This window comes from Macaca thibetana, chromosome 6 (assembly GCF_024542745.1).
Source record: "Macaca thibetana thibetana isolate TM-01 chromosome 6, ASM2454274v1, whole genome shotgun sequence".
In the NCBI taxonomy this organism is placed as follows: domain Eukaryota; kingdom Metazoa; phylum Chordata; class Mammalia; order Primates; family Cercopithecidae; genus Macaca; species Macaca thibetana.
This window is the reverse complement of record NC_065583.1, coordinates 102911184-102929767: the sequence shown is the minus strand read 5'-3', so window position 1 is coordinate 102929767 and position 18584 is coordinate 102911184. Positions and strand designations below refer to the sequence as shown.

General features: G+C 41.1%; 1 protein-coding gene across 3 annotated transcripts in view; it reads right to left on the bottom strand.

Annotated features, from left to right (window-relative positions):
* LHFPL2 (LHFPL tetraspan subfamily member 2) overlaps positions 1-18584 on the bottom strand; it is a 163159-nt gene that overhangs the window by 72110 nt on the left and 72465 nt on the right. For all 3 annotated transcript variants that reach the window (XM_050795737.1, XM_050795736.1, XM_050795738.1), the window contains one exon: positions 14260-14318. The gene's annotated coding sequence lies outside the window, so the exon portion shown is untranslated. The remainder of the gene's footprint in view (positions 1-14259; positions 14319-18584) is intronic.

Below are 18584 nucleotides of genomic sequence, written 5' to 3'. Positions count from 1 at the left end.
AAAGGATCCTCTTTAATTCTGTTTTATTTTTATTTTTATTTTTATTTTTGAGATGGATTCTACTCTGTTGCCCAAGCTGGAGTGCAGTGGTGTGATCTTGGCTCACTGCAATCTCCGCCTCCCGGGTTCAAGAAATTCTCTTGCCTCAGCCCCCTGAATGGCTGGGATTACAGGCGCCTGCCACCAGGCTTGGCTAATTTTTGTATTTTTGGTAGACATGAGGTTTTGCCATGTTGGCCAGGCTGGTCTAGAACTCCTGATCTCAAGTGATCTGCCCATCTCGGCCTCCCAAAGTGCTGGGATTACAGGCGTCAGCCATCATGCCCAGCCATACTTCTGTATTTATTCTCATACGGGAAAGACTGACTGACAAAGGGAATAGAGAGAATTTATTTTTATCTTGCTGCTGAAACAGTTTCTTAGAATTAGTGATTCTTACTTCATTCACTAAACAATGGTGATTCACCAAAAGACACACAGCAGTTAGTGGCCAATTTACTAACTTGGACTCAAAATATCCTACTATTCCTTCTAGGGTGTCAAATATTTTTAAACCTTTATCTTACATTGTAAAATCATCAGGGAAACATCTCCTGGAAGCCTAACTGCAATTTCAAAGGATGGAATAAAAGTGAATCTAGAGGAACGGGGAATTCCGTGGGAAAACACACCTCATAAATGATAAAAGAGGAAGTAGAAATTTCTAAGGAATTGTGAGTACACTGGTCCAAGAAATAAACAAGGTAACTTCTTGGAAGAATTCCATAGCAAAGTCATTTGGGGAGCCTTTTTGAGAATGGCTGAACATCAAATCTTAAGGGCAATTTTGAATTTAAGGAGCCAAGAGATCAGTCAGTCCAAGACTTGGTAAGATGGTAATTGGACCTACTGTCCTGGGGGTTCCTAGGTTTGCATCTGGAGGTCACTTCAGCTCCTGCTCCTAATTCACCCTGAGAAATGGCTCCAGGCCCTGGACACCACCTTGAGCTCTCTTTCCCTCTAACAAGGCAGCTATTCAATCAGAAATAAGAGACTGTTGGGGCTCAGAAAACAACACCCCAAAACGAAGGCCTAGCAGCAGCCTTAGAAACATGAAGTTATTCTCTTTCTCCTGTCCTCCTATGTCTCAGTCCCATTCTCCCAAGTCAGGTCACAAAAACTAGAATCCCATTTACCCAAGGCGGGTTATAGAAGCCAGAACCCTCTTTCCCAAAAGCCAGCCATGAAACCTAAAAATATTCTATGTAAAAACTGGCCTTAAAGAAATTATCTGATCTACCTTTTTTGACTGTAGGTCCTAAGACCCTCATCACAGAGAGGGTCCTGCCCCACACCCAGAAGAAAGGAATGCATGCCCAGAGAGGTCAAGAGGAATCTAGACAGGCTAGGTTTCCCCACTCAAGCTATTAGCATTAGATCATACCCTCCTGTCCAGTCATATATCTACATGACTGTTCATACTCTGTTGAACCTATGCACAAAAATGGACAATTTCCCCTGTATCTTTGGGTCTTCATTCTGAAGGCACTCGTGTATACATGTTTAATAAATTTGTACACCTTTCCTCCTATTAATCAATCTGCCTCACGTCAGTGATTTTTTTAGCTAACCTTTGGAGGCCAAGGGCCCTGGCCTCTACAAGACAAAGACAACTAAAGGGATTTAGCTGCTTAACGTAATAAGGGGGAAACCTGATGCCAACTTATTCCTTTGTTTCCTTTCTCAGTCCACATACTGAAGGATTCTAAGAGCAGGTATGCTCCTCTGGCTCGGCCAAAGGCACCAGCACACTAATGCTATGAGAGAACTACTGCAGGGGGGGAAAGAATTAGGAAAAAATAAGTATGATCAATTCTGTGTACTATTAAATCTAGCTAGATACTTCCAGAAATGTAGCACATTTGGGACTTGTTGGAATGATAGAAAATATATGGCAAATAAACAATAAATATTTCAGGTATAATATTGTCCAAGTGCATAAAGCATGTCAATTTATCCTTCAACAAAGCGTCACGGGCTATACAGAATCGCTAACCAGCCATGTAGCACAAATTGTTCGTTTCACTATCCAAACACCACACCTTCGGGACTTGGAACCCCACAGAAGTTCTGCAGGCTCCATTAATCATCCTGCACCTAAGTTGTTCCTACCATGGCAGGATGTTTGGTGGGAATTTGGACATGAGTCAACAGAAGTGGGTTGGCCACAAATGGTGCATGCCTTTGGACATTCGTGTGGGAGAAATGGTAAAAGCAGGGACACAGCTTTCAGGACTTTCGCAAGGTGACCTCTCCTGCCTACCTTCACAACTTCGCCATCTCATGTATCTGTCACCCCACACCACTCACTACTTCCTAACCACATTCTGCACTTCGCATCTCTTTGCCTTTGCCCACACTTGTCTCTGCCAGGACTGCCATTCCCCTCTTTCATCCCGTGGCAAAAGCTAGTCATTTTCAAGGCCCAGTTGAGAAGTCATGGCTCCAGCATGCCTTCTCCAACTGGCAAAATTGTTCCCTCCTCTGTCCCCAATATAATGAGTTGACCACAGCAGCAGTGACTTCTCTGCTTGTCCTTTCATGGCTGGGTTGGGAGCCTTTAAGAACGAGGACACTTTGGTACTGTTGGTCTAGCATCACACAATAGCTCTAAGTGATTTGATATCTGTAGTGTCCAGATCATATCCCCTCACCCCGTACATGACAAGAATGGAAGAGCTGATAGGGTATTAGGATATATTTCCCATGTTGTATCAGCAAGGATTCTGCATTAATAAAATAGGAATAGAAAACACACAGCACAGAAGGATTCTTAAGGTCCACTGATAGCACTGATTCCACCTTCTTTCCTTCCCTAGGAATTTCCCCAAGTAATGAAGGTAGCTCTGTTCAGACTTGGCTGGCCACAGACTTCCGTCAGATTTTTGTTTTCTTCCAGATCTGACTGCATGGAAAAAACACCGTAATTTCCTTGTGGGCGTCGTTATAATTCTGTAGGCTGATTAGCTCTGAGGAAATTTCAACCCTACAAGGAGCCCTGACAATTCAGTTGTCCCATTGTGATTATAATGGTTTGTCAGTGTTTGCTGTTGAGGCACAATATGTCATTTTGGGAGCAACATTTAGACACCTCTCCAAGATTCTCCCTGCATTCCCCATTTCAGGATCAGTAGTATCAAATTCTTACCTCTTTCACATCTACTCCAGCATTGATCAAGCGCTGATCTATTTTAAGTACATTCCACTGGAAATCGCTGCATGTGCTTCCTTCCTGACCACTGAAGTGTCTCCCGTAGACAGACTTGTCTATCGATGTTGAAAACTTACAACAGTGCAAGGGGCAGACACTGTGCATGCCTGCTGCACCTCAAGCCCCTGTTCCCGCATATGCTTACAGCAGGCACCCAGGACTTCCACCCGAGGGCTCTCTTTTGGCCCCAACAGGAGTTGGCCCTTAAGTGCTGGTCTCAGAAGAAGTGGTTAATGACAGAGATGAGTTGGAGAGGACATATCCCAGAACTTGCTGGCCCAGCTGGGATAATTCTGACGGATGTCTCATAGAATTCACTAGAGATGGAGCCTCAGGTGCCCACAGCAGCAATGCCATCTCTTTATTGGCTCTCTTCTCCTATTTCACACCCCTATTCCCTTAACAACGTTTTCCAGGTTTACCTCCCAAGTCACCTACCTGCACTTGAATCCCTGCTGCAGAATCTGCTTTTGGGGAACCCAACCTAAGGAAAGTACCAGACTAAAGCCACTCGATACAGATAAGGGAAGGCAGACTCAATGGCAGCCCCAACATCAGGTATAGGAAAGATTTTCAGCAAGTAAAACACTGCCGTGGCTTATTCGTGCTGAGGAAACTTTCCATGTCACAGCCATAAGGAGCCTGACAGCCTCAGGAAGTGAACTGAGCTGTCTCAGATCTTGGGGAATTGTGTGTTATATGTGTTCTAAAAACGGATTGGATTTCAGGGGCTATTTCCAACTTCGATGGTATTAAATTTCCTTTTATTCTTCCCAGCACCATATTTCCAATAAGCCCTAAAAAAACTTACCCCTGAGGAAGGATATTTTGCTATCTTAATAAAGTCTTCCAATCCTTAGGAGACAAATCATCATATTTTCATCTCAAAAATATTAATTTTACTCCCTTAAAGAATCTTATGAAAATATTTGTATTTCTTGCCTGAGTTCCCTAGGAGGTAAGCTGAAAAACTAGCTAATAAAGGATAAAGCCAGTGTAACAAAAAACAACACATACTGAAATATGGAAATAATTAAGGTCCCAAGAAAACATCAAGTCTTCAAATCAAAAGCCCTTTAACTAGAAAGTATTGTCCAGGGACTCACATGACAAATATACATTAGACAGTATTCAAGGTGTGTTTTGCTTTAAACCAAGCAAGGAGGCAAAAACTTCATTTCTATAAATGGTAAATTAATAGGTGAGAATTCACTCCATACAGAGAATTTAAAATAGATTCCATTAAAGTAGCATACTCTGCAAAATATCAATTTTCATTTGTTTTAGAGAAATCTAGTTTATCCATTGTGTAAGACTGTATCTAATTGGGAAAACAGACATTCACTCATTCTGAAAGTGAAGCCTGGACTAAAAAAGGAGGAACACGGAAGGAGAACAGACAGGAATTCATAAAACCAATGGGATGTGGGCAGAGCGGGAAAGAGGGATTTCTGGTAGATGGGGTAAACAGTCTTTCTCCTGGGAGTGGAGACCCAGGCCACAGGGCCAGTCAAGAGAGAGGGAGAGCTTCATGTGGGGGCATGCTAAATTAAAAATGTCAGTGGGACACCAGAGGAAGACCCCAACAGGCAGCTGGCTGGATGGTTCTCCACCTGGAGGAGAGGGTCTGGCCTCTGAGTGGCAGCTGAAGCCACAGAGTGGGCCGGAAAAGCCAGAGGATGCAAAAAGATAAGGGAGAAAAGGGGGCCAAAGACGACCCAGAGACCTTGATGAAGGGGCAGGCAAAAGAAGTCAGCCAGGTAGACTGAGAAGAAACATCAGGAGAGGAGAAGCAGGTGAGAAGCACTTCATGGGGTCCATGAGCCAACACGTTCTCTTTCTTCTTCTTCTGACAATAGAAGTTATACCTCGTCTGCCCTGAAGAGGCAGAGTGGAATCAGAAGTACCAGGGCAGGATGAGGGTGACAATGAGGGGCTCACAAGGTGTGGGTGAGGTGGGAGGGGGCACCCACCGGGCAGAGCTAACTTTCCAGATGGGGGCAGTCACAACCAAGAAGCCGCATGAGAACTTTGAGTTGTGTTCCCTTTGATACTTCCACACCTGAGCTCCCCTCAAACGTAGGACACTTTTGTGTGAGTTAACAATTACAGAGCATACGATACATGTAAAATTATGCATTCCAATAAACTTTTCTAGGAAAATGGGCCAAGATCATAAATGTCACTATTATCATAAATGAGAGTTTCACCTAAAGGAAAAACATGAACGAACAATTCAGAAAAGACAAACTTCAACAGCTATTCTATTTAGGAAAACATTAGATGTGGTCAATAATAAAAACAGTAACAAAACGAGATGCCATTCTCACCTCACAAACTAGCAAAGACTTAAGAACTGATAACTCATTCCTGATGAGGGGGATATACAATGGGTGCTCTCTTACACTGCCAATGAGGGCCCAACTTCCCTGCAAATATGTTTTATAACTAAACAATAATATCTGTAAAAGGATATTCAAGGTTGATATTTAATGGTTTAAAAAAAATCAGAAAACAACTCAAATGTCAAAATTAGAAAGCAGGTTAAAATGATTTAAGATATACATCATAAGACAGAATACTGAAGATTTCTGTAGAAAAGGAACTTATAATGACATGAGGAAATATTTATAATATTAACCAAAAAATAGCAACATAAAGTTATATACAGAGTAAGAACTCAGTTATGTAAAGAAAAGAATGTACAAAAAGGGATACTCTTAGGAACTTGAACAGATTAACAGTAGTGACCCCTAAGGGAACTGATTTTTTTCCCTGCACGCTTATACATTTCTTTATGAACTTGGGTGATTTTGATAACTGGGGGGACAGGTCACACATAAACAGCTTCTGGCAATTCTAATCCAGCCATAATAGTATATATGTAAGGGCTGTTGCTTGGCTTCAAGAGTATACCAGTGTTCGGCCGGGCATGGTGGCTCACGCCTGTAATCCCAGCACTTTGGGAGGCCAAGGCTGAGGCGGGCAGACCACAAGGTCAAGAGATCGAGACCATCCTGGCTAACACAGTGATACCCCGTCTCTACTAAAAATACAAAAAATTAGCCGGGCGTGTGGTGGGCGCCTGTAATCCCAGCTGCTCAGGAGGCTGAGGGGGGAGAATGGCATGAACCCAGGAGGCGGAGCTTGCAGTGAGCCGAGATCGCGCCACTGCACTCCAGCCTGGGCGGTAGAGCAAGACTCCGTCTCAAAAAAAAAAAAAAAAAAAAAAAGAGTATACCAGTGTTCAAGGCCACCAGAGAAGACTGAATGTGACCTCTGGGCAGGTGAAAAACCATCTTAGATTTAAGATGTGCAGATGATGTAAATATGCAAGCATACAACACAGAATACCAGAGCACTGAAAGGCAGGCATAGCTTCTAGGGGTTTGCCCCAATGACTTTCTCCGTAACCATCCTTTTACCAAAATGCCTGCCAGTTTCCAGATGAATAAACTTAAATGTATCTGATGTGGGACATAATGGTCCAAAACTGATGACCCTGACCTTGAATGAGGAGAAGTCCATGAAAGCACTTGACCACCATCCTACACTGTGTCTTTCCAATCCACAGTCACTCCATGAGTGTTAGGAGAAAAATAGATTGGACTTCAACTGAATCACAGATGTAGTCTGAGAATGAAGCAAGGAGGGAGAATGTGGTGGCAAGGCAGACAGAGGGGATCAGCTCTTTCAGACCAGTCACATTAGATTCCTAACATGACCCTCAGTCATAGTTGCCTTCATTACGTGAAAGATGTAAATTAACGACAGGAAGTGCCCACCTCCTAACACCACTTGGCCACAGTTATAGAACAATTTGGATCAAAATCAGGTACGTTTCCAAGTTCATCTGGACTTGCCAAGTAGCCTTAAGAGTTTTTCACAGATTGTTCTGGGATGGTAACATAAGGTGCAGAGATGGGGCCAACCCCATTTTTAGAGGCTACCTGCTACCTTGGCTCTGTAACATGTGCCAAGTGGCTGGCCTGTGGCTCTGGGGTTGCTGGTGCGAGCAGTGTCTGGAAGGACAGGACGGTTGTATGACTAACGGTTCCAACCAGCATCAGAGCATGAAAGAAAGCAAAGACTACAAAAACTTTATTGCAAGCTGAATTGAATGAATCCAAGAGAATATAGATTAAATCGATATTTAATTCAGTAGAGGTCAGTTTTAGTTAGGGAGTCATTATGACGTTTCAAAGAGCAGATACGGTATTTACGGGGGCAGCATCTCAGAACTTCAGGGATATGCTATTGCTTTCTTTAGTGGCAAGCAGGGTTTGCTGTGGTTTGGCATGGGCAATTATTTTAAATAAGAATACTAAATAAAAATGTGTACAGCTATTACCTATATTAACAAGCTTCATAAAAAGCATACATTCGTTATACAGGGATGATAAGGGAACACCCCTACACCATCCCAGTGTACACTCATTCATCTGAGTTCAATTAGACCACCTTCCTTTCTAGAAGCAATTTTTTAAAGTGGATTGTTAAAATAAAAAAGCTTTCTCAGGAAGGATTAGGGGGATTCTTCATGCAGATGGAATGACAACAGGAGCACCAACTGGAACCAAATCTACCTGCTGGGAGATTTGCATATAGCCTTTTTCATGGACTTTCACTGATCACAACAAAACTACACATTTTTCTTTTCAGAGACAGGGTCTTGCTATGTGGCCCAGGCTGGCCTCAAACTCCTGGGCTTACTCCCACCTCGGGCTCCTGAACACTGGGATTACAGGCACATGTCTGCACCAGGCTTATATATTTATTAATGTGAGATCCAAAACATCCCTGTGGACTAATCCGATTGGATGGAGGACAAGAATTCTTTGTGCAATAATCCATCAGACAGAAGGCCAGAATCCACCGGAAGATGGGCACTCTGGTCACATGAGCACTGAGAAGAGTTATTTTCCACCTAGGGAAAACACGCATTCTTCTTAAGCCTCCAGGCTTCACCTCCTCTCCCCAAAGCAGAAGACTTTTTTTCCCACTGCTCAAAAGAACTGAGCCACAACATAAGAATTATCTTAAGGCCTATTCCCTGTACTTTCAGCTTACCTATGGCAGCACACCTGCTGTGCCACAGAGAGCTGCCCTGTTCCTGTCCAAAGCTAACTCCATGGGCACCTGCCTCCATGAGTCTATGTTTCGTCAGCTGGCTGCAGCCCTGCCCACCCTACTCTCCCAAACCTCCCTTTTAGTCCTCATTTCTTGCCAGTGATGCCTTCCTATCTGCTTTCCTGGCCTCTCTTCAGCTGCTCCAGTGGTGCCTTCTTAATGTTCAACTTTACTTTTTGGCTTAAAAAAAAATTTGTGGCTTCCCAAATTATAAGTGGGCCATACTCCCAAATTCTTACAAAGCGGATATTATAGTTAAGCCCCCACTCACTCTTCAATTTGACCAACATTTACTGAGCAAATGTAAGTATCAGGCACTGTGCTAGATAGCCTATAATGTCAGACATTGCACTGGGCATCGAGGATATACTACAAAACTCACACCTGCCCTTGGGAAGTTTATAGTCCATCAAGGGAAGCAACTTTTCATAGAAAGAGAATACCCCTCTGGAGAGAAGCCCCAGAAGTCTCCTGTGGGATAGGCCTAGCTAGAAGTCTCATCAGAAAAAAGATACATTGTCAACATGCAAGTAACAAAATTAGAAAATGACAAAAGAACTACATCCATTTTGTCTTCAATGCATTTAATTACTCTGATTTGTTTTGTTAAATCTTGAATATCACTGTCATTTCTACTTTATCATTTTTTCCCTCCAGGTACCCTATATTTGGTCGAACTTACCATCAAGTAAAGGGAGAAGGTTGTTACACTTTCTCTTAATAAATGCTTCCTATTCCTATTGACTGCTTCCAAATTGATGGTATAAATGTATTCTATATTCTAATATTGGAATTTAAGAAGATCAATTATCATAACAAACTATGCAAAGAAAAGACACCTTTCTTTAGGTAAAGATTCTTCAAAAAATTTGATAATGGTTTCTATTTAATACAGAAATATCAATCCTGCTTAATTCCTAGATAGAGCTTTTAACTGTACCACCCATCTGCTCAGTCTGGAAAAATACAACAATGGCAATGTATTTGCTGTGGTTATTACACGAAAAAATACAGGCATCACAGATCGAGTACACACAATCAAAGAATTTTAACAAGGAAAGCAGCCAGTGTCTATTGGCACCAACTACAGAGGAACAGAATGACAGAGGTTAGCTATCCTCACCACCATTGCCTCATAAGGGATGTGGCCTATCCTCAAACCCAGACCAGAATGATTCTGAATCAAACACTCGACCCACTGCCTCTCAGAATGCACATAAGTGCCACTAGGGCATCAATGTGAAACACACATACTGATAACCTTACGTTGTATTATCTTCTCATGTTTCCTACACCTGCTGCTGAAAACTAAGCAGCTAGCCAGCAATCATGCCCTTGGCAATATATCTCCATATTTCTGGTACATGGTAAGAAGAGAGTGCAGAATCACTATGGGTAAATTAAAAGTCATTTTGTCCTAGATGACTGTTCCTAAACTGATCTCCTGGGGCACAGCAGTATGTGATACCAGGAACATGGTGCCTGCAACAAACGTCCAAGTCAACAATCATCAAGAAGGAGGATCATTTAGCTGAAAATACTGGTTTCATATCCTAGGGAGTGGTTGTGAGGGGAAGGCTCTGAGGGCTTCCCTTGACAGCTTCACAAAGCAGTGGAGGCCAAAGGACTGCAAGGAAAGCAAACATTGACCTTGAGCGATATTACACAAGGCTTAGGTAACTTGTTTGCTATGCATTTTTTCTTTTTTTCCCCCCCAATTTTGAATATTTAAAACATTTCTCAAACTTGTTAATTGGCATACTATGAACAAAACCTTAAAAAAAGAAAAAACCCAACTTTCATAATCGTCAAAAACGAATAGGGAAAATAGTATTTTACTTGATAAATTAGAAGCTATCCAATTCTATGATGCTCTAGAACAGCACTGTGCAATAAAAATATTACTGTAAGTCATGTGTATTAAAATTTTTATAGCAACATTAAAAAGCATAAAGAAACCAATTTTAATAAATTTCATATAACTCAAAATATCTAGAACATTATGATTTTGACATGTGATCAGCATAAAAATTATTAATGGAATTTTTACATTCTTCTAATACTTAACACTTCAAAATCTTGTGCATTTTGCACTTATTGCACATTTCAATTAAGGAACAAAATTTCCATCAGGAAAAATTGATCTGGTTTAAAATTTATAAAATTTACAGTTGAAAAAGTAGAATCACATATGAAAGTTGTTCCAAACATACTTAAAACTTTTGCCAAAAACCGAATCAACTCTCAGTTCTAAATTTTCAAGTAAGTAGGATGAAAACTTTGGTGCCTCAGTCGCACTAGCCATATGTCAAGTGCTCAGCAGCCACACAGGGAGACACTAACGGGGAGATACGACCGAATCGGATGGTGCAGGTATAGCGCTTTCACTTTGCCCCTTCGGCTAGAATTCCCCTAGATGGGAAGAGACCTGTCCCCAGTTCACCTGTGAAGAGAATCCAGGAAGACCAACTCCCAGTGCTGCATTCGCCCACGAGGGAGTCCCACCTTGTGGGGGTCATCCTCAGTTTATTCATATCATCTTCCCTGGTCCAAACTTGCATAACATGATAAAAGGCAGCTCAACAAGACACAGTTCAAACACGAGGGGTTTTAAGACTGTGGATATTTTTTCATGTCTGATTCTCTGCCTCCCTTCTTATGTCCTAGTGAATTTACGAGCATGTATACAGATATTCATTAGGTGCTAGTTCTGTATGCCCCAGTATTCAAACAGTACATCATTTACTCTCAGAGCAATCAGGTGAGATAGGTGAGAACTAGACAGGGTGACAGTCACTTGCTCAAGGACATTCACCTAATTATGGTGACAGTCACTTGCTCAAGGACATTCACCTAATTATAAGTGGTTAGAGCAGGGATTTAAGCCCAGAGAGTCTGGATTAAAAGCATGCCTAGTAGGGGCCGCTTATGCTGATCACCCACCCTAAATTCACACTTTTCAAAGCCTTCTCACAATTCTCATGGAATAGGCAGGCAAAACTGAGCAGGTATTACTCTTGCCACTTTGTCAGTGAGGCACAGGTGGTAAGAGATTCGCCCAAAGAGGCACAGCAAGAGCCTGGCAGAGCAAGCCCTCAGATTCCACATCCTGTGCTCTTTCCACGATACCCAGTGCCAGGGAACCAGCAGAGGAATACCTGCTGTTTACTACGTACCACACACATTCCTATCTTTATGTTGGTCAATCTTCCCACCACTTTGGGAAGAAGGGATTATCCATGAGTAGAGATGAGAATTCCACATGGCAATGAAAAGTGCCCTAGGTCACAGAGCCTGCTGGTGCCACAGCTGGGGTCCCAATCCAGGTCCGTGTCCACAGAGACGGAACCTCTGCCAAGGATCGCCTAACATCAGGCTCGCCCCAGACTGCAACTGTGCTCTTCGCTCAAAAGAAACCTTCCACTAAGTCATATAACGTGACTAACTACATAACAGAAAGCAGGATCACCAACATGGCGAAACCCAGTATCTGCTAACAATACAGAAATCAGCCGGGCGTGGTGGCAGATGCCTGTAATCCCAGCTACTTGGGAGGCTGGGGCAGAAGAATTGCTCGAACCGGGGAGGCAGAGGCTGCAGTGAGCCAAGCTCACGTCACTGCACTCCAGCCTGAGCGACAGAGTGAGATGCCACCTCAAAAAAAAAAAAAAAAAAAAAAAGCAGGATCAGATTGCTCTACAATTCAGACACCATTAATTCAGAATGTCTGTTCTTGTGTTTATCTGACTTGATAAAGTGTTATTGTATTTCCATGGGATGAATTCACAACCTAAAAAAAAAAAAGACACAGAGAAGGCTGGTTCTATTAGGTTAAGTATTCAGAGAGGGGGCATTTTAAGGGAACACACCACTTTTAATTTACCACATTTAATTTAACCACATTTAAGGGAACACAGCAGAATGAAATTGGCTTTTCCCCAGAGCAGGAATAAATAGGCCAGTCTGGCAGTGACCACGGTGACCACTCACAAAGGGGGGACTAAGCCATTACTGGGAAACACGTGAGAAGTGTAGAGCCTCTTCACTCGGGTTTTCACACTCCTGAAATAACAGGTAAAATGAAAATCGCTCCTGTTACCACTCAGGCAGACAGTGCGCGGGAGTAGAAACAAATGCCCCTCCCCAGCACAGACCTGCCTCCGATGAGAGTATGTGCAGTTGTAGAACTATATGAGCAAAAACCAGACCTCACTACCAAACCCAATGTCACCTAGCTGACGAGCATCTGAAATTTTGCATCTGAGCAGCACATGGCAGTATTATTAGCCAAACTTTAAACAGGTTTATGAGCAACTGGTTTAGAAAATCACATGTAATAAGTTCCTTAATTTCACCATACAGGTAAAGGTATACATTTTTATTAATAGAAAATCAGTTTCGCCCACCTCCACTACATAAAGATGGAGTAGATAAAGATTATCAGTTTGGGCTGACCATGGTGGCTCACACCTGTAATCCTAGCACTTTGGGAAGCTGAGGTGGGCAGATCACTTGAGGTCAGGAGTTGAAGACCAGCCTGGCCAACATGGTGAAACCCCGTCTCTAATAAAAATACCAAAATTAGCCAGGTATAGTGGTGCACGCCTGTAGTCCCAGCTACTCTACTCAGGAGGCTGAGGCAGGAGAATCACGTGAACCCAGGAGGTGGAGGTTGCAGTGAGCTGAGATCACACCACTGCACTTCAGCCTGGGTGACAGAGCCAGACTCCACCTCAAAAAAAAAAAAAAAAAAAAAAAAAAAAAAAAAAAGATTATCAGTTTGATAAAGTGCCAATGATTAGCCTGCTCAGGACACCACCTGTCTCAGGTCAGCCCTGGCATTCCAATGAGAAGGAATTCTGCTCAAATAGTTTCATAACACACAAGTATTTACAATTCCCATTTAACAACAACAAAAAAAACCCTCAAGCTTCCTAACCTAAGCAATAGAAGTTGTTAGAACAACTTAACATTTGAGGAGTCACCAGTTCATTTCATAACATAAGAGCAATTTCTCCTTCCCTAGAATCTGCAAGCTAAAAGCGTTTCCTACAAATGAGATGGTGTCTGTGAAAATGCTGTGTGCAAATCCCCTCCACATGGCAGACCCTCCTGAAAAGGGTGTCAGTAAGTCCCAAATCCATACCTTGAGCTGGCTTCTTTGGACTGAGCCGAACTTCCAGTTTGTAACAAGACCCGAGAGGACCTGGCTGAATAGGCCTCTCCCTTGGGAGAAACAGAGCTGGATCAAAGTCTTTTGGGACAATTATTTGACTATGTACTCCCTTGATTTTCTTAAATGTGTATTGTACAAGATTACTCAACCTCTATTATCTTCACTAATATTTTCAAAAAGTGACCTTTATAAATTAGAACCTGTAGAATTAATCATAAATCACCTATTAGTCAACTGCCTTCAACTTTTATTCCCACAATCCTTCCGAAGATATGAGCTATCATTGAGTAATAAAATTGGGTAATTTTAATCAGCTATCTCTACTTTCTCTGTCTGAGAAAAATGATAAAAATGATGAAATGGTCCACAGAGAAGCTCAAAAGGAAAGACAACTTAAATTCAGCTATGCCTACTATAAAGAGCTCTGAAACTTGGGTATGAAGGGTGACAAACAAAGCATATTAGATTTGAAGTGTGGCAACTATAGCATTGAATTTAATACCATTTATGAAACTTCACAGGGTTGTTTATAACATTTATGTATGCTCATCTAAGTGATGTTTCTAGCTCTAAAAAAATTAGTGCTTACCACACAGGGTTCAAAAGTTTGAAACACTGCATCTTTTTCAAGAAGTTGCCATTCACTGGAAAATTGTTTCCAAACAATCACCAACAATAAGGTCATCTGATTTCATTTACTTACCTATTTATATCTGTAGGAATGCTGGGAAGTCTTAACGAACAACTTCAGGAAAATGCCACCTGGAAAAACAAATTGAACAAAGAGTTAGATTTTAAACACACATACACACACAAAGACTTAGCATGCAATTTTATATCTCATTAAAATATGTGACATTTCAAATATTGGTCCCTAGGCAGCACACAGCTCAACTTGCATTAGAACACGGCCGCTCCCGCCCAGGAACACCAACACACGAACACAGGGTCCAAACCACTGATGAACTAGAAAAAGTAAAAGGCCAGGGGAGAATGTCCAGCCTGTGAACATGTACCTAATTACATCCTTTCCTTTCCCCTCACAAGGGGACCAACGTAAAAATATAATTTGTGTCCTGGAGGATACTTTAATGAATGACCATAAAAAGGCTCAAAAATCCAGAAACAAATTAAGAAATAAAATATGAAATTATGACTGAAGAAACTATCCTAGCAGCACTTTATATCCTTTTCAGTTATGCAGGTTAAGTTCTAAAGTTAAATTCACAAAGATGTCAAGACTGGGAAAGTGGAAAAAGGGCCATTTTTAGAAAAACCCTAACATAGTAAAAATAAAAGTTGAAAAGTAAGAACTTATTTAATGATTAGTTTATTTAGAAATCAAGGATTCCTTCTGGTGGTCTCAAAGTCTTTAGGGAACCTTTAGAAACTTATAAGCCTACTAATACATTCACAAAACAGAGAATCCTCAAATATCTCTTCAGCATTGCTTTGAAATATTAAACATAAATGGAATAAATTTCTAACATAAAATGTCACAATTACCATTTGTTGAAAATCTATTATGCACCTGGGACTGTTATAGGAACATATTACAACCTTTCTAGACAAAGATACCCATTAACAGATGGGGAAACTGATGTTAAAAGAAGTAGAGAACCTTCCTCAATACCACAGGATCCAGGGTTTCCAAACATGCCTTTTTCCTCCTGTCAGATAATCTTGCTCTTAAAAGAATCTCTTCCATTCTACAAAGCCTATTGGTCACCTCCCCAGATAGAAACCACATATTCCTTAATGCAAACTCTAACAGAAATTGGCTAGCAGATGACCAGCCAATTAGCTTTTTCTTTTAGGACATTTAAAAGTAATTTCTTCATTTAAAAATGATTAGGCTTACGTTATTTAGGACTACAAGGTAACACTGGATATGAGTAAATATTTAGAAAAAAAGCATTTTGAGTTCATGAGATATTAAAAAATGCAACTGGGGTGTATAAATATGTATAATTCCACATAAGGTAAATTAAACAGAAAATGTTCAACAGCCTCAATTCCACTGATAAGCAGGAAAACAAGAAGTCCCCATGCTTATTTTCTATAATCAGATTTTCAAATACAGCCATGAGATAATAATCAAAATCTGTAATATCAAGCTATGACTGTCCACACTAATATGCAGATGAGCAGCTTCATATCAGCAGCACCAGTGTTAATCAAAAGTGTACCTGAGGTTGAAAAGCCAGTGGTGGCACAAAGCCTCCTCTATCACATCATTTTAGCTTAGTAATAAACTTGAAGATACAGGACAACAGTCATTCGGTTTCACATTAACAAAAATATACAAAAGAATTCTGAATTCATAAAGTCCTTTGTTATGACTTTTTTTTTTTTTTTTTGGAGACAGAGTCTCCCTGTCACCCAGGCTGGAGTACAATGGCGTGATCTCAGCTCACTGGAACCTCCACCTCCTGGGTTCAAGCAATTCTCCTGCCTCAGCTTCCCGAGTAGCTGGGATTACAGGCATGTGCCACCACCCCCAACTAATTTTTGTGTTTTTAGTAGAGACGAGGTTTCACCATGTTAGCCAGGCTGGTCTTGAACTTCTGACCTCAAGTGATCCGCCCACCTCGGCCTCCCAAAGTGCTGGGATTACAGGCGTGAGCCACTGCGCCTGGCAAAACTATGACTTTTAACAAATGGTTCTTTGTTAACTTAATTACTTGCTAAATTCTAAGCATTTCCCACAATTTTATTTTACCCTGTAGGGGAAGTAATGATCAATATTTTTATCTGGAAATGGCTTCTGTGAAATATGCCACTAGGATTATTATGAATGGGTCTGTTATAAATGGAGTTCTTGATCAACATTTCCTTATTTCTAAAAGCTAAATGAGTCACAACAAAATGAGTCACTTCAACCTTGGTACTGTTCAAAATTCAAAGATAACATTTTTTAAAATCTCCTTTTTTTACATATAAAGCAAGCAAAGCTCTGGACAGTTAAGACAGTCAAGACCCTAACAGTAACAGAGAAGGCAGAATTGTATCCCAGTTCCCACCTAAAGCTTTCCAAATTCACACTGGCAGTAAAAAGCATTTTCTAGAATAAATTAATTTGACCCAAAGCTTTGAAGATAAAAGGCATTTAGGAATAGGTTCTTAGTATCATGATTAAGCTTTTTTGACAAAGTAGTAATATCTTGTGAAACCACCAAAGTAATCAGGAAGATAAAAACATGCCAATTCTGTTCTGGGTTTGGTTTGTTTACAGGGTGTGATTTTCATTTTTTTTTAAATACGCTATTTCGAAAATACAGTATACTAAAAATATACTAAGTCACAGACACTTCAAACATTCACCCAAAAAGTTAATATATTAGGACTGTCAGGCACTGTTCTACGTATTAGAACAGCGTCTTTATTTCTAGTTTTAATCTTGGCATCTGTTTTTTAGAAACATTGGTCTGTTATTACTTAAAGTTTATGAAGTAATAAGAGACCAATGTTTCTGAAAAACAATTTTTGTGAATTAACTCATTTGCTTTCACAAAACCCCCGAAGTAGCTACCAGTATTATCCCATTTTAAAGATGAGGAAGCAGGCAAAAAGAAACTTAATCTTACCAAAAGTTACATGGCTTGCAAGAAGTGGTATTAATATTCAAATCTGCATACATGATCACATTTTATTCTAACAACTATATAATGCAAGCAGGAGAGAAAATTTTGGCCTCATTTTAACTATGAGGGAAACGAATTCCTGAGGAATAAGGGCTGGCTTCCTCAAAGGCATGCAGCTAGTCAGTAACAGGGGTCAAGAACTGCTAGGGGCACCTACTGCTAAGGCTGTACTGCTTTTTCATTTGTTCATTTTTGTCTTGGATTCTATAAATCAACGTGTAAAACTCAGTGTAAAGAGTGTGGTCCCTCTAATCACTGAGAAGACACTTCAGGATCCTCTCATGGGATGTGCTGACGACAAGAACATCAATTAGAGCACATACAAAAGTATTCTCACACTGCCAGGTCACCTTTTCTCCATTTTCCTAAATGCAAATATGGGTTTTTTTTCACTTACTGGTAGTTAAACACATGGGTTCATGTAAATATTGGTCTTTATCTGTATATATGTATATTATTAGTCTGCATGGCCATTTATAGTCCAATCAAAGTAGGCACTGTTTATTCCAAAAACAATCTAAATAAAATTAAAACTACTGTGTTTTTGCACATTAAGGAGTTAAAAAATCTTCACTTCCCATTCATCTCCATTTGGGCTGCATGCCCTTCTGTTACACTTCCGGATGTCAGGAGAAACAATAGCTGCCTTTAGTGCCGCACAGCGATCACGGCCCCCACGTGACGGGCACCAGCACTTACTTATTGAATTGAATTGCCAAAAACAGGAAGCAGAGTTGTAAGACCCCTTTCTCAGTTACAGATTGCTAAGACTTGCAGTGCACTGATTCGAACTGTTTCATGTTACTCTGTAAAACTAGAACCAAGGAGTAAAAATTACCTTGGAAATGACAGGGGTAAATTTCGGCTGAATGAAGAAAGAACTTTGTAATAAACAGAGTTGCCCCAAGGTGGTCCACGTTGCCTCTAGGGTGGGTTAAGAAACAGCAGGTCATAATCACAGAGGCTACAGAGGGGGAAAGTCTCAGCAACTGTCCTCTCACAATCCTTCCCTGAGACCTGAGGTCTATGCCCATCCACAGCAAGAACGGGAGCTTCATGGCAGAGCACTGTATGTCACAGGACGCTCTGCGATTCATTTTCTCATTTTATAGGCACTATTACTAAAAGGGGGCCGGAGTGTGGGTGGGGAGAGACATCTTTATTATCCCCATTTTATAAACCAGGAATCTGAACCACTTAAGCTAAATCACACCCTTAGTAATGCTAGAATATGGGCTCCAATCTAGGGCTTCTGACCCCCCAGGCAGGCCAGTGTATTTCCAGCTAGGCAACACTGCAACAACCAACATAAGATGCCTGCAACCATTATTTTTATTAAGTATCATCTCCCCATATTAAGATCAGGGGCAAGGATGGGCCCCAA